Raw genomic sequence first — 16792 nt, forward strand, 5'->3', positions numbered from 1 at the left:
GTACGCCACCACCACCTGGCTTTGTTCAAATTTCTTATCCATTAACATTTTTGTTATTTTAGTCATCTGTAAGCATTTAAAAAAATCCTGGATACAAATAATTTGCTGCCTGGTAACAAGTTCTGTTTTACAGCTTGTATTCTTTTTGTAGCTTATTAAAGAAATATTTATGTATTTTGTTTGCAAAGATGATTTTTCTCTTCAATTTCATGTAAAGAGTTTTATGTTTTTTAACCCTTTACATTGGGTTAATTTTTTCATGAAATGTAAGATAAATATCTCTTTGCTTAGAGAAAATCAACACTTCTAGCAACCTTTGTTAAGAGAAATCTTTCTTTACTAGTTGGATTTTTTTTTGTACCTTTGAAACATCAGTTAACCATATATATGTGAGTCTGCTCCTGATTCTGTCCTGTTCTATTGACCTGTGTGTATGTCTACCTTTCTTTATTACATTTTGTAAGTTTATTAGTAGACAGTGGTAGTGACAACTTCCAATGTCTCTCTACAGAGACATACATGGCTGTCCTGGAACTCACTATGTAGACCAGGCTGACCTCAAACTCAGAGGTCTTTGGCTTCTGAGTACAGGGATTAAAGGTGTCTGTCACCATGGCAGGATAAAAGACTGTTTTTATTATTATTTTGATTTCACTTGAATTTTTAAAAACTTACATGTGTTTATCTGTATGGGCCCCACGTGTGTGCCAGCACCAGAGGAGGTCAGAAGAGGGCATCAGAACCCCTGGAGCTGGAATTCAGGTGTTATGAGCTGCCCGATGTGAATATGAGACATGAACTCAGATACTCCGCAAGTGCTCTTAACTGCTGAGCTGTCTCTCCTGCCCCTTGAACATTTTTATGCATTTTTAGATCACCTTGCCAATTTCTCTAAAATCCACTGGGATCTAGATCTGAACTGTTTTGAGTCTATAAATTAATTTGAGGGAAATTTACACTCTAATATTTAGTGTATCTCTCCAGTTTTTTGACTTTAAAATATTCTCTTGGAAATGTTCTGAAGCTCTTAGTATAAAAGTCTGTACAACTTTGGATGATTTTATTCGTAAGTACTTTATATTTTTGACTCTATTTTAAAGAGAATTGGCTTTTTAAATGTAGTTTTGCAGTTCCTTGTGGCCAGCATGTAGAAACATGAATTGATTTCATTGTGTCTAAGGATCTTACCAAATGTATTTACTGTTTTATATTTAGTAGTTATGTTTTAGAGCCTTAGAATTTCTCCAGCAAATACGGAATTGGGTTTTTCCTGCCTGACATTTCTGACTTTTATGGGTCTGACCTAGTGGTGATGGCTCAAATCAGTGTGATGATGGCAAATGGAAGTGGCTGTCAGTCCTAGGGCAGTGGGTCAAGCCCTCACCGCTAAGAATGGCTGTGTGTGCTCCCAGATGATCCTCCCCAGAACGAAGGTGCTTTCATCTAGTTTAATGAATTGGCAGCAAGTTGTGATGTTTCAAAATCATAAACTGATATTTAGTCATTTCAAAAGCTTTTTATTACTGTATGGAGAGTATTGTATGTTTTCTCCTTTATTGTACTCTGGTGACTCGTTTTATATGACTGGTTTTATGCATTTAAACTACCTTATGTTCCTATGACAAACTTTACTTGGTCATAATGTACTAAGGCTATAGTTTTTAAAATACACTGAGTATCATTTATTAATATTTTGTTTTAAGTTTTGACCATATTATTAGGGGCATTGATTTTTTTGATTGTTTGCTTTTTTTTGTCTTTGTTTTTTGAAACAGGGTTTCTCTGTGTAGCCCTGGCTGTCCTGGAACTTGCTGTGTAGACCAGGCCTCAAACTCAGAGATCCTCCTGCCCTTGTCTCCCTAGGGTTGGGACTCAAGGCTAGCACCACCACAGCCCAGCAACATTGATATTTAATATGCCTTTTAAAATCCAGTCTTTGTTGGTCTGGGATAGTGGGTTTAGTATAGATGCGTAACTATGTGTTATCTATCTTTTTATTCTCCATATCTGTCATGAACCCAACAAGTGCTTCAGTTTGTTATAAAAACTGTAAAAGACACAGTCTCTCCTTTTATTTTTACATTTACTCATTTTTTATGTTGTGTCTGTACATGTGCTTGTACACAGAAGACAGAGGATCACTTTAAGGAATTGTCTCTTTCCTTGTACCATGTACAAGGGATGGAACTCTGGCTGTCAGCCTTGATAGCAAGTAGCCCATCTGTACAGCCATTTATATAGCCTCTTAAAGAAATGGTTCACAAGGGGTAAACTGTTCAGAGGGTGTATCATAGGACTCGACTCGTTTCTTTAAAAGGACTTATTTATTTATTTATTTATTTATTTATTTATTTTTTATTGATTTATTTAATTTACATGTATGTGTGTGCCTATGAGTTTATGGGTTCCGCATGCATGAAGGTACCAGAGGAGGCTAGAAGATGGCATTGGATCCCCTAGAATTAGGGTTACAGGCCGTTAGCTGCCCAGTGTGGGTGCTGGGAATGAAACCTGGGTCCTCTGCAAGAACATTTAAGTGCTCTTAACCACTGAGCCATCTTTTCAGCTTCATGCTGATGGTGGCTGTTCTCCTGGTGCCACAGAGTCTGCCTATCCATCTTAGTTTCTCACTGCACTTTCTTTTCCTTCATAGTGTGCATCACTTCCAGCACACTCTATGTTCGGTTGTTGATTTGCTTATGGCTTCTCTACTCCATAGGAAAACTCTTCCCTCTGTGTTTTTCTTCCCACCCTCCCTGGTGTCCTTGGGAACAATCCCAGGACCTTATGCATGGTGAACAAGTTCTCTACCACTCAGCTGCATCCCAAACCCACCCTTTTCTTAACTGGTGGCCACTCTTTAGGATGGATTCTGATTGATTTCTTCAAACATGTAAAATCTGGACAAAGACTTTTATAAGGAAACCCAGGACTGACTTTCCAGCTCCAGTGAGACCAGGAAAGAGTGTGAACTCCAGAGGCAAGCTGCTTAGGTTTGAATACTCCAATGTTTACTACTTAGTCTTAAAAAAATTGGACTCAAGATTTTGCCCAAGATTTTTCTTTTAATCTATAAAATATGAACAAAAACAGCACTCACCTTCATGTATTGTTGTAAGAAATAGGTAATAGCTTTGTGTGGTGGTGACTCATGCCATTAATCTTAACACTTAGAAATCGGAGGCAGGAGGATTCTTGAGTTTGAGGCCAGCCTGCATAGGGAGTGTTAGGCTAGACTTAGTTATGAAGTGAGACCTTGTTTCAAAGACGTTTTTTAAAATTTGGTATCTAGGAAACATTAAGAAATGTTTATTTACAAAGGGAGTGCTACACATAGCGTTTAGTTCTCATGCATCCTGTCTGGGTCCTCGGGTATTGGTGAAATTATTAAGACCACTCCACGGAGTTAACAGGGAGGTTTATTTTGTGGACTAACTTACAAATGAAGGGGTAGGTTGCAGGGTCTGGCAAAGGTATAGCGTAGTCCGGCGGTGTTCTCTGGAGAACTCTGCTCAGTCTACCTCCAGCGTCCAGGGTCCCGGGAACCAAGCGCCAGACCTCTTCCCGATCCTTGGTCTTCCCCTTCCTCCTCCGCCCTGCCTTGTGGGCGTGACCATTACCGAAGCCTCAATGGGGGTTGGAACTTCCAGGCCAATGCTGGGATGGCTATCCACTACACTCGGGATGAGACATGGGCTCCCTTTTAAACCAGGTATGATCTTGTCGTACGACAGCCAGTCCTACCCATTCACACCAAGGCTCCAGCCAGGATCAAGATTTGCATTATGATTTCATGTCTGGTGTGATGCTCCTTTAAAGCTGCCTCTGAGTGGGCTCAGTGAAGATCTACTTCAGTCCAGATGGCCTACAGCATTGGAGTCTGAATTCTTTTCCAAGTCAGCTCATGGAAAACATCTGAATAACACTTTGGGAGACTTTCTACATGGGACTACAGTGACCTAGGTGCCCAGCTGTCTCTCTCAAGTGGAATTCTCCTCCCGAGAGAATTGCTGTGGACATGTAGTCACACACAACCAGGACCTGCTCCAACAGACTTTGAGTTCTCACTGCCTTCATGTCTCAGTCCTGGCGAAGGCCCTCCTCTTACCACTCAGGTGAAGATGAGCCCTTGGAGTGTGCCTGGGGGAACTTTCTGCAGTCCTCTTAAGAGGACTTTCCTACCATCCTCTGTGACTTGTTCCACGCCCAGGTTTCTATTGCTGTGAAAAAAGTCATGACCAAAAGCAGCTCACGGGGGGTGGGGGTGGGGTGGGGGGGTGGGGGGGGGGGGATGGTGGTGGTGGTGGTGGTGGAGAGGGGGGGTGGTGGGGTGGGAGGGGGAGTGAAGGGTTATTTCAGCCTACGTGTCCCAGGTCACACTCCATCAGGGAGGGAAGTCAGAGCAGGAACTCAAGGCAGGAACATAGAGGCAGAAACTCAAGACAGAAACATAGAGTCAGGAACTCAAGAGAAGCTATGAGGACTGCTACCTACTTGCCCCGGCCAGCAGGGTTTCAACGGGGCGACCCACCTGTGGGAGCGAATGGCAGGACAGGGCGACACGAAAAGACGGACAGCAAGAAAGTATTCTGATCAAGCCGCCAAATTTTATTTTCCTCCGCATGGCTTATATAGCATAAGAGGGGAAGGGGCAGGAAGTAGGGAAGGGGAAGGGACATGGAAGGCGTGCAGTATGTGGGAGATGTGCAGGTCGTGCAACTGCAAGAAGTCTGCTAAGGTGACTGGTCAGGGGCCATTTGTTCTGTTGCTAGGCTACCTGACCATAGAATGCTCTTTACATTTGGTTGCCATGGCACCTGACTGTGGAATGTTCTTATCTTTGGGAGCCTCCGGTTAGCAAACAGGTGTTACTGCTCTAAGGGAGGGCAGTGGGCTTATGACTTGTTCTCTGGCTTAGCTACTACTTTCCATGGTTCATGTTTGGTTCCTGAAATCTTGGTCCCTAACACCTACTGGCTTGCTCTCCATAGCTTCCTCAGGCTACTTTCTCATACAACCATAACCACCAGCCCAGGGATGTCTCCACAAGAGTGGGCTGGGTCCTCATCAATCATTAACCAAGAAAATGCCCTACAGACTTGTCTATAGGCAATCTGATGGATTGTCCTTCCCAGGTTAAGTCTAGGTTGGGTCAGGTTGACAAAATACAATCTAAGATATCACCCTAACAACAACAACAAAAGCCTTCTTTTTGTTCTAGACTTCCTTGCTCTTGTTTTAGTTTTTGTTTTTTGACAAACATGCACTGTACAAATTCTAGACTTTGTTGTCTTAGTTCATCAACTCTCTTACTGCTGAGTAGGAAGTGCTCTTCCCCAGTGGAGGAAGGTGTTAATAAGTCCGTCTTGAGTAAAGCTGGTAAGAATACATCCCCCTGCAAAAAACAAAAGCACTGCCTTCCCCAGTTTCCACAGTCCTCTTGGTCCAGTCCCAATGGGTCTGTCCTCTTCATCCAGTCCCTGTGGGTACTCCTTCTTCATCCAGTCCCTGTGGGTACATCCTCTTCATCCACTCCCAGTGGGTCTGTCCTCTTCATCCAGTCCCCATGGGTATGTCCTCTTCATCCAGTCCCTGTGGGTACACCAAGGACTGAAGAGCAAAGACACAACCAGCAAGAGAATCTTACCTCTGCCTTTTTAAAAAATTGTTGTTGTTTTTGCTTGTTTGTTAATAGTGGTGTGTGGAGAAAAAGCCCAGACAGGATTAATTAAAACCTTAAAAGCCACTGTGAATCACCTGTGGGAATCCTGCTGCTGGTGTGCTTCACATCGAGGAAGTGAATGTTATCTTTTGAGATGGACAGGTGTTTAGTCTCACCATTTTTTAAACAGATTTATTTTTGAAATGATGCATCTGTGTGTTTCTGTGTGGGAATGTGCATGTGAGTGTCAGCACCCGCAGAGTCCTTTAGAGCTGGAGTAACAGGTCACTGTGAGTCAACCGACTCAGGTACTGGGAAGCAAATGTGGGGCCGCTACAGGAGCATTGTGCTCTCTTAAATGACAAACCATCTTCTGGTCTCCATTGGCTCCTGCACATATCTAGTGCACATAAATTCATACAGAGACACATATGTACACATACAAATAACAAATAAATTAATTAATTAAAGCGCTTAGCCAAAGGCTCTCGTCACCGAGCTTGACAATCTGAGTTCAGTTCCTTGAGCCTACATAGCGGAGAGAGAGAGTTGACTTGTGAACATTGTACTCTGACTCCACATGTGTACCATAACACATGCATGTCCACACACATGCTCAAACCTACACACCTGCAAAATAAATAAATAAATGTAAAAAACATTTTTTTCCTTTTAAATGGTGGAGAGCTATTGAGGAAGACACCTAACATTGTACACATGAGCACATACACACAGGCACACCTCCCTCCCACACACGAATACAAGATGCTTGCTTACCTAACTTGTGTGAGCCCCTGGATTTCATCCCTAGTACAAAAACCCAAACAAAAGAAAACAAACAAATAAAAACAAAAAAAAAAATGACGCCAAACAAGCTCTGAATCTGGGTCAGAGTGGGGCTGGGCCTTTAAGAGCAATATAATTGCTAGTTCTATGAAGCCTGTGTCTTATTTAAAAGAACAATCATTCTTGTGATATATTCCCAGATGTGCTATTCTGTATATTCCCAAAGTGCTACTTTCTGATGAATAAAGAAATTAGTCTTTTTAAGATAAGGGGGAAATGCTTCAATGTTGTTCTATAACCCCCCCCCCCCCCTTTTTTTTTTTTTTTTTGAGACAGGGTCTCACGGACTCTGAGCTGGCCTTTATCACACTGTGTAGCAGAGAGGATGGCCTTGACTTCTAATCCTCTTCTTTCCCCCTCCTCATTACGCCTCCTCACCCGTCTCTCTCCCTCCAGGGCTTCTTGTTGCTCATGCTGGCCTTGTACTTGCTCTAGCAGAGGGTGACCTTGAACCCCTGATCTTCCTCTCTCCATCTCCCAAGCTCCAAGATTAATGACATGTGGCATGCACGCCTGCCTTACTCTTAAGCTCCTTCCAAGTGTCCAGGGCTCATCAGATCTTTGTCAGAGTGTCTTTGTGAGGGTGTGTCTCCTTTACTTATTAGTCAGTGAAGTGTCAGACAGACAGATAGACACCAGGAAAGAGAGAGAGTAGTTCTATTTCTCTGCTTCTCATAAAATGGGTGTGCAGGGAGGAAGCCATTTTCTTAATTAGTGATCAATGTTGGAGGGCCCAGCCCATGGTAGGTGGGGCCATCTCTGGGTTGGTGGTCCTGTGTTCTACAGGAAAGCAGGCTGAACAAGCCAGTAAGCAGCACCCCTCCACAGCCTCAGCATCAGCTCCTGCCTCCAGGTTCTTGCCTGTTTGAGTTTGTCCTGACTTCCTTCAGTGATGGATAATGGATGTGGAAGTGTCAGCCAAATACATTCTTTCTGCCCCAACTTGCTTTTGGTCATGGTGTCTCATCACAGCAATAGAAACCCTATCTGGGACAGGGGAAGAGGGAAACTATGATTAGTCAAGCCTGGGCCACATGCCCACCTCCTGAGCAGGCACCCACTGACAAAGATGGGCTTGTCCATTTGTTTATGTTTTAGCTAAAGTTAAAGTTAGCTTGGAGTTAAATATTTTATGTGGTGCACACACACACAAATAAATATAAAAAGAATAAAATAGAGAAAGACTAAAACTCTATTTCCCATAGAAATAAAATGTAAGCTAAATATGTAATTTAAACTGAAATAGTGGCTGCACTTTACAATGTAAAAGGAACAGCTGGAGGAGATTTTAATGGAGTCTTTTACTTAACCTAAGTATATATAAATACATTCATTTTAACATGTTGGCAATATGAAACTTATTGGGATATTTTACATTATTTTTATGCTTACAGAAAAATTTCAATTTAGATGCTAATTTTAAAAACCTTAGAAAAGAAAAGATTTAGTGTGTGTGTGTGTGTGTGTGTGTGTGTGTGTGTGTGTGTGTGTGCAGGTACACCTCTGCCATAGCATGTGTATGTGGGTCCGGGGTCAAGTGTTTGGGAGTCAGTTCCCTCCTTCCATTGTGTTTGAGTCAGGGTCTCTCTTGTTTGGCTGCTGCACTATGTGGGAGCTTGTGTGTTGCTGTCTCCCACCTCACTGTAGGAGTGCTGGACTGCAGGTGGAGTTCTGGAACTTGAACTCAGGCCATCACACATGCACAGCAAGCAGATTTACTCACTGGGCCGTCTCCCCAGCTCCTAAACACCAACTTTTATTTGCAAATGATTGATCTATATTTAAAAATCATAAAATTTACAGTAGGAGAAATATATTTATAAACACATGCTGTTCCAAAATTATAATTTTCTGATTACTAATTCAGTATCAGTTTTTAAAATTTAAATGCAAGCTAATGAAATTAAAAACCCAGTTTCTCAGTCACATCAGCCCTATTTGGCTACCACATTTAGCCAATGGCTACCATGTTAAGTAACACAGCACATGCCACCACATTTAAGCCAGTTAGTAGACCAAGAATTGCCGTACAGATCCATGTTACAGAAAAGATAGTCCAGAAGCACAAATTAAGGCATCAAGAGTACACAAAAAAGGAATAGATTATTCAAACAAATGATGGGGTTGAACAAAATGGTTAAGAATCTAGAACACAACAGGACGGGTATACATGATTCTTTAAAAATACTTTCATTTGCTAATTATTTCCACGTGTATAACTGTCTGAGATCGTGTGGAGGCTAGAAGACAATGTCAGATCCCCTGGACCTGGGATTGCAGGCAGTGGTGAGCTGGCATGTGGATGCTGCAAGAGTATCTGAGCCATCTCTCTAGCCCCTCAATTTGATTCCTACATTGCATTATAGATTAAAAGAAAATTGAAGAGGAGATTATGAATCGAAAGCAAGACATAAGCACCTGACAATGACTGTTGAAGGAAATATGGGGGAAATATTTAAACTGTTCATGAGATAAGAAAGCACCTATAATATGTTAATCCATGGGAGAATATCCAAAGAAAAACAATAGATACAGTTTTCAGTAGGCAATATATAAAATGTAAATTTCAAAGTATTAAAAATCAAGAACAAAAAAGGATGGTAAACTAGCAAATATGTTTCAGAATGTTATAGGCAAGATGATTAACAACATGGCATTGTTATAATTTATTGAGAAAAGGGTAAGCATGCTAACAGACTTGACAGAAGAAATTGACAGAATTCAGGAAGAATGAGCAATTTCAATATCTCTGATATTTACTCAAGGAGAAATAGATGTATAGAAAACCATTTTCCATGTCAAATTAGCAAACATATAAAAAATAATACTCAATGTTACCAAAGAAATAGGCACATTATTAAATATCCCATTAAAAGTAATAGATTCTGGGGTGTGGGGTAGGTTAACCAAACAAAGAACATATTTAAAGTGTTGGCACATGCCTTCAATCCCAGCACTCGGGAAGTAGAGGCAGGCAGATCTCTGTGAGTTCAAAGCCAGCCTGGTCTACAGAGTGAGTTCCAGGACAGCCAGAGCTGTTTCACAGAGAAACTCTCTCTCTCTCTCTCTCTCTCTCTCTCTCTCTCTCTCTCTCTCTCTATTATATATATAACAAAACAAACAAACAAAACCAAAAACCTTCTGTAAACCTACTTTGTAAGGTTCAATTTTTTTGTTTTGTTATCTATCTATCTATCTATCTATCTATCTATCATCTATCTATTTATTTGAGTTCTGGAGATGTTTTATTTAGAAAAAGACCCATAATTTTAAAATTTTAATTTTTTTAAATGGTACCCTAACTTCTGTCAATAAGGTAGTCCTGAATATTAAAAGTATTTCCACATGGACTACAAAATAAATACACAATCACTGGGGAAAATCAGTTGCATGCTGATTGGTTTTGTCTTTCCTCTCTTCATCTTCTGTATGTCTCGATGCCTTTTGTAAACCCTTCTCTTTCTTGATGTCAGATCTGCTCTTGGCTCTGGTGTTACCACTGTATTCCTTCTGGCTTTTCCTCTGCCAGTCCAACAGAGGCCTCTCCAGTGGGCTCAGGAGGAGCAATAGTCTTTGGCTCTTTCTTCCTTAGCTTATGAGCATTTTTTTTTTCCAAGACAGGGTCTCTCTATGTAATCCTGGCTGTCCTTGAACTTTATATTTACACCAGGCTTGTCTCAAACTTACAGAGACCTAGATTGGAGGTGAGAACCATCTCAGCCAGCCTAGTTTATGAACACCTTAGACCTACTGTTTTTCTTGGCACTTTGCAGCTGTGATGGGCCTTAGGACATGCCGATACACTTTTGGATACTGATAATAAGGTTTCTCTTAGGAAGTTGGCCAATCTTCCCTGAAAAATCTTTGTGAAATTTAAGACAGAATGAGGTCTCATTTCCATGGGAACTACACCTTCTATAATCTGGAAGCTTTAAAACCATATTCTGTAATCCAAAATGGTGAAAGTAAACATGATTCCGTGGTTCCTAAGGATCCGAATTGAGATCCTTTCAACAAAGCACAATGTGGCAATTCATCAAAAGCAGGATTAAAGGACAAATTGGGGCAAAGACTTCTCAAACGGTTTCCAGTCATCTTCAGTTCGGCCAGAGTATGAATATTAATGTTTCAAAATAAGGATTTTTTTGGGTAGGTGGCCCATGAGGTGAATTTGAAAGCCACATATAGAGATCCTGTTTTGCTTCAAAATAGATGTATTTACTTCAGTTTTCGTTTTCATGTCACAAACGTTGTGAATCACAAGTGCTTTATCTCAGTATCTGCTTTAGAATGAGGCATCAACATTCTCAAGTCTCGCCCTGCGTGTCTTGATCTGTTATTTATTCCTCAAAAGAGAAGATGAGAATCCCATTTTTACTTTCCCATCCGCCATTGCAAACAGGACCCGGGATGCAGTCTGTCTCCTTCCTCAACCTGCTTCTGCTGCAACAGCCTGCTTAGCTGGCTGCTCAGCATCTTTCTGGATTCTCTGCCTGAACGTCTATGCCCATTCCACTCTTCTTTTTCGCCACCATCTTGCTTCTATAAACGAATTAAAACAACAACAAAAAAGCTGACTATAGAGTCCATCCTGCATGCTTCCCCGTGAATGTCTGAACCACTAATAAAACTCTCATTGTCAGGCCTGGGATAACTCCCTCTGTGCTATTGTGAGAGCGGCCCCAGAGGGGCCCAAGGAGTCATCAATAGTTTCAGTGATGAAAACAGAATGTTATAATGCCAGCCTGTCAGGCAAACTGTGCTCACTGGTGCAGTAGTGGTATAAACGTCATGTGGGACCAACCAACCCCTTTCTGATTGAAGTTGAGGCCTGCGCTATAGGAGCAAATTCATGTCTGATATGTAATCCTGGGAAAAATAACAACAACAACAACAACAATAAAACCCTGTGGTTCAGGAAGTCAGAGGCCCTAGGCACATTCAGTGTGTGTGTGTGTGTGTGTGTGTGTGTGTGTGTGTGTGTGTGTATTGGTGGGGGGACTCTACTCCTCTTGTACTGTTAAATGGATATGTTATCAAGTCACCTTATAAATATCTTATAAATATTTGTGTTTATACCCATAACTTAGAGCTGCTTTCTTCCCCTTCTTCTTGTTAAATCAAGTGTCTTTTAATATAATATTATCTATAGATTTTTTTTAACAAACCAAGTATAGCCACATAGTATTCTTACTAAGATGAAAATTTATAGGGGAAGAAAGGAAATGGGAGAAGCCAGGCATGGTGGCACACGTCTTTAATCCCAGCACTCCGGAGGCAGAAGCAGGAGGATCTCTGTGAGGTTGAGGCCAGCCTGGTCTACAGAGCGAGTTCCAGGCCAGCCATGGCAACACAGAGAGAAACCCTGTCTCTAAAACCAAACAAACAAAAAAAGGAAAGAATATAAGAGAGACTGGGTACCGTGGACAACGTAAATCTTACACATGCACCTGGCAGTTTCCTGGGTGGTCGCCATTCAGTTACACAATGATTCACACCTACAGCATTGTAGACACAAGAAACAGAAACCTAGAAGATGCCTGGATGAATGCAGACATTCAGAAGAAGCAGGAACGCAGCAGCCCGTTTCCAATTCCGCCAACCCTGCATTAAAGCTGTTGCGCCGCTTTCCACTGTGGCCCGAGAGGCTTCTTCTGCAGAGCCATAACTGGTCAAAGTGCTGAGACGAAGTGACGGCTGTGCGCTCAGACCTAAATGAGCATGTATCAACCCCCCAGAAAACATGGAAGAGGAGGCAGAAAGAAGACACGACCTGGAGTGTGGGAGGAGTGCTGTGAAATACTTCTGTATCTAACACGACCCCCGCACCTAGGGACTCCCAGCAGTTACGATTATCTGCAAAAATGGGAAAGGGAGAACGTGGGGGTAGGAAGAGGACATGTTGGTGGGTATCCAAGGGGAGTGGGGGAGGGGAACTGGTGGTGGGTGTGTTGAAGATACTCTGTGTACATGTATGAAGTTGTCCAAGAAGAAATCAAATGTATTTAAAAGTAAATAAAAGTAATGGATGTTACTATGTCAGTTAAAGTTTCTATTGCTATGATACTCATCATGACCAAAAGCAACTGAAAGAGGAAAGGGTTTATTTCACCTTATAACTTTCAGATCACACTCCATCACTGAGGGAAGTCAGGGCAAGGGACTCAAGAGGGGAACCTGGAGGCAGGAGGTAAAGCAGAGGCCATGGAGGAGCGCTGCTTACTGGTTTGTTCCCCCTGGCTTGATCAGTTTGTTTTCTTATATACCCCAGTTCCTACCTACTACCTAAGAGTAACATCACCCACAATGCGCTGGGCTCTCCCTGCCTCCCACATCAATCATCAATCAAGAAAACACACATTATGTTTCAAATATCTTTATCTGTTAGACACCAATTCAAATAATGGATTTCCCCGTTGCTGGAGGTGAAACTCTGGGCTTAAAGCATGCAAGGCCCTGAGTTGTGCCCCAAGCATTTTCAAGGTCTCCTCATTTTTACAGTACAATGCTTGTCTAAATCCTACACAATGTTTTTAATGATCTCTGAAGTAGGACACTGCGGTCACTTGCATTTTCCTTAGACATGACCTACCTCAAGCCTATCCTGCCCACCAGAGCCTGCATAAGGAGGGCAAGGACCAACTCATCTGGGTCACCACCAGAGCTCTACCCCTGCTGTGTTACCTGGTACACCCAGTGCTCAGTTATTATTACCTGAGCAACTGATAAAATGCCTGTTTGTGTTTTAAAAACATTTCATCATCTTTTCCACCCTGTTTGACACGACCAAGACTTGATTTTTATTGAGAAATTACAAATAGAGCCTTCAGACTCCCTGAAGATTAAACACTAAAATCCCCCAAACCATTCTTTTGTCCTTAGGGACCACGTGAATTCAAAGGACATTTCTAATACCTGATAATGCTCCAGGAAGTTAGCCAAGAACTTTACCATCACTGGGAGTTTTGAACCCTTCAGGATTTTTCTCCTGGTGTGTTTAAGAGCATCTGCGTCCGCTCTGAGCCAGGGATGCGCTGGCTCATGTTGACATCATGGTCTTTTCCCACCTCCCCTTAAGAAACACTGCAGCTTCTTTTCAGGGTCACGTACGATTCCAGCTGCCTTTGAGGTGTGCAGAAGACAGCCCTCCATGCTGCCCCAGGCTCACCTGGCTCTAATCAGAGACAATCCGCAGAACACAGTACAGTTTCCCAGCAGGATAAAAGCTGGTTTCTATAAGGTAATATTTCTCTCTTGAGAAAGAGCAGTCTGTAACTCTGGTACTGTCAAATTTCCAGGTCATCTTGGCTTGCTGGGAAAAAGAATCCTTATGAGGAGAGCTTGCTCCCTGGAGAGAGAGGAGGCAACAATTGCCCTCTGAACTGACCCTTGCCTCAGAAAGATGGCAACAATGAGCCCCAGGGAGGCTCAGAACTGTGGGCAGAGGAGGTGTGGGTGAACACAGAAGGCAGATCGCTTAAGTGGGATGACTTGCGTGGACCTCTGGGAATCTCTTGCAAGCAGACCAATGCAGTCGTCGGCCAGGCCCGGATCATTTTCATGTTGAAGTTTCTCGAAGGATTAATAGGGCTGTGCATGGACTCCTCAGATGGAAACAGAATCCTTTAATGACATTTTCAAGGGTAAAGGAGAGAGATCTGATCGCTCTGCAGAGAAACAGAGAGAAATCACAACTACTCTCCATGCGTATCAACGAAGGTCTTCTATGCCCACATGTAATAGCTGCAGCCTGTCTCTACAGCTGTGGTTCTCAACCTTCCTTGTACTGCCACTCTTTAATACAGCCCCTCACGTTGTGGTGACCCCCAACCATTATTAAAACTACTTTTCAATGCTACTTCATAGCTGCAGCTTTGCTATGTGATGAATGGTAATGTAAATACCTGGTATGCGATCCCTGGGAAAAGGTTGTTTGACTCCCAAAGCAGTCAAGACCCATAGGCTGAGAACCACTGGGACAGAGGGGAGACTGTGTAGTGGGCAGCCGTTGCCTCTGCCTTATCCTCTCCCCATCGAAACCCTCAGCTTGGCCTGCTTCTTCTTCACCTGGGAAATAGAGGAGGGGTCGTGTTGCAAAAAGGCCCTCTTTTTCTCGTTTACAAACCCCACTCCCTAAAGTACATGTACGCTCATTATAGCATTTCTAACTTTACCTTACCTCAGAGAACATGCCAAGGAAACGTTTTTGTGACTTTTGAAGCTTGCCTAGGGAGACAGAATGGTCACTGGATGGAGAATTGCATCCTGATGCCTGATTTGGGTCAAGCTTTATGCCATCAGTATTTGGTCATATTTACTAAATGTCTTACTTGCTCTATTATCTGTTTTTTCACATGTCTGCCATTTTTGAGTTTTAATTGCTTTTATTTACCAAATGTCTTATTCATTATATTATCTAGTTTTTCAGACATGTTCTTCTTTACACCAGAAAAGAGAGTCTGGCCTACCAACATCACTGCACAGGTTGAGCTCCGAGGTACCGCAGCAGTGATCCGTCACCATCAACGCTTTGAAAGAACACTGGCATCATTTACTTGACAAGAATTAAACTTCTTGTTCTGTTGAATAACTTCAGTTATTCAACAACCCTCAAGGCTGTATCTGACTCCTCCCCATTATGTTCTAAAAACAAACAAGCAAAGAAACAAACCCCTGGAACCGTCTGAGATTTAGAGAACTTGTGTTGGTACATAGATTTACAGCAACAACCCACAGACATGAATAAAACAGGCCATCAGTCCCATGGGGGGAAGGATTAACAATGGGAGGCATCCCCCAAATCGTGTCAACAGTACATGGGAAGAACACAACACGCTGCATAGTCTTTGGGGATGTTCATGTTTTATGTTTTACTTTTTTATTTTCCTGCAAATGCTAGGCAGGAAAAAAAGATGGCTTTTCTGTTCTCTTCTAACAAAGTCTAGGCAGCTTTACTTGTGGCCAAGCATAGAACTAACTATAAAATAACCACAAATCGGCAGACAACTCGTGCTCACGAGGAGAAGGCCCACAACAACTGATGATGTGCAGAGATTTTTCTGCCCCAAACTGTGTTTAGAGGAGAATGTATTCTGCTTTCTCTGAAGATTTCGTATTTCTGTGTGTAGTCCTTCTCTTGGCCAACTGCATTACCATCTGAATTCTAGTCATCAGCATTCATAAACTTCATCCACTGTCTCATTCAGTACAGGCTGCTGTAACCAAAATGTGTAAGCTTAAAAAAAAAAGAAAAAAAAAACCCACATTTATTTCTCACAGTTTGGGAGGCAGGAAATCAATGGTCAGGATGCTAATATTAAGGGGTTCTAGAGAGGACGTGTGAGATAGCTTAAATTGTCATATTGATAATCTAGAACAGAGTCTCACTGAGACACTGCCCAGGTCAGACTTGCCTGTGCGAGTGTCTGTAGGGGATTGGATTGTCTTGATTATATTAATTGATGCAAAAGTGGGCGGCACCATCCCTTGGGTTTGGTTCCTGTACAAACAGGAGGTAAGATAAACAATATCACATACACATTAATTCATGATGCTTCACTCTTGGCTATGGATGTATTTTAACTGCTGCTTCAAGTTCTTGCTACTGTAACTTCCCTGAGATGAATGACTACACCCTGGCATTGTGAGCTAAAAGAAGTCCTTTATCTCCTAAGTTGCTTTTGTCCGGGTATTTTATCACAGCAACAAAAAATGACACTAAGACACTATGTCACTGTGGTAGTCTGAAAGAAAATGGCCCCCAAAGGGAGTGGCACTATTAGGAGGCGTGGTCTTGTTAGAGGAAGTGTGTCACTGTAGGGGTGGGGTTTGGGGTCTCTTCTCAAGCTTCACTCAGTTGTCTTCCTGCTGTCTTCTGGTCAAATGTAGCCAGCACCATGTCTGCCTGCATGCTGCCATGCTTCCCATCATGATGATAATGGACTGAAACTATAAGCCGCCTCAATTAAATGTTTACTTTGTAAGAAGTGTCATGGTCACAGTGTCTACTCACAGCTATAAAAACCTTAGCTAAGACAGTCATCATCATCACCTGCCTTCCTTGGTGCACACACACAGGGTGAGAGGACTCTGATGCCTTCCTCTTTATATAAGGCATTTGTCCTGTCATAAGGAACTCATCCTAATGATCTCATCTAACCCTAATCATCTCCGAAAGACCTACTCCCAAATGCCATCACATCTGGGACATATGAATCTGTGTATTTGAACAGCATATGTAATTAACTCATACAGATCCTTATAGGCTTGTTGGGAACCTGCATG

The 16792-nt window shown here is 42.3% G+C and overlaps 1 pseudogene; it reads right to left on the minus strand.

Annotated features, from left to right (window-relative positions):
* Positions 1-9858: 9858 nt before the first annotated feature.
* Positions 9859-15031, minus strand: LOC118590699 (annotated as a pseudogene).
* Between the last annotated feature and the right edge of the window lie 1761 nt (positions 15032-16792).

The sequence above is a fragment of the Onychomys torridus genome, chromosome 9, assembly GCF_903995425.1.
Source record: "Onychomys torridus chromosome 9, mOncTor1.1, whole genome shotgun sequence".
NCBI lineage: Eukaryota > Metazoa > Chordata > Mammalia > Rodentia > Cricetidae > Onychomys > Onychomys torridus.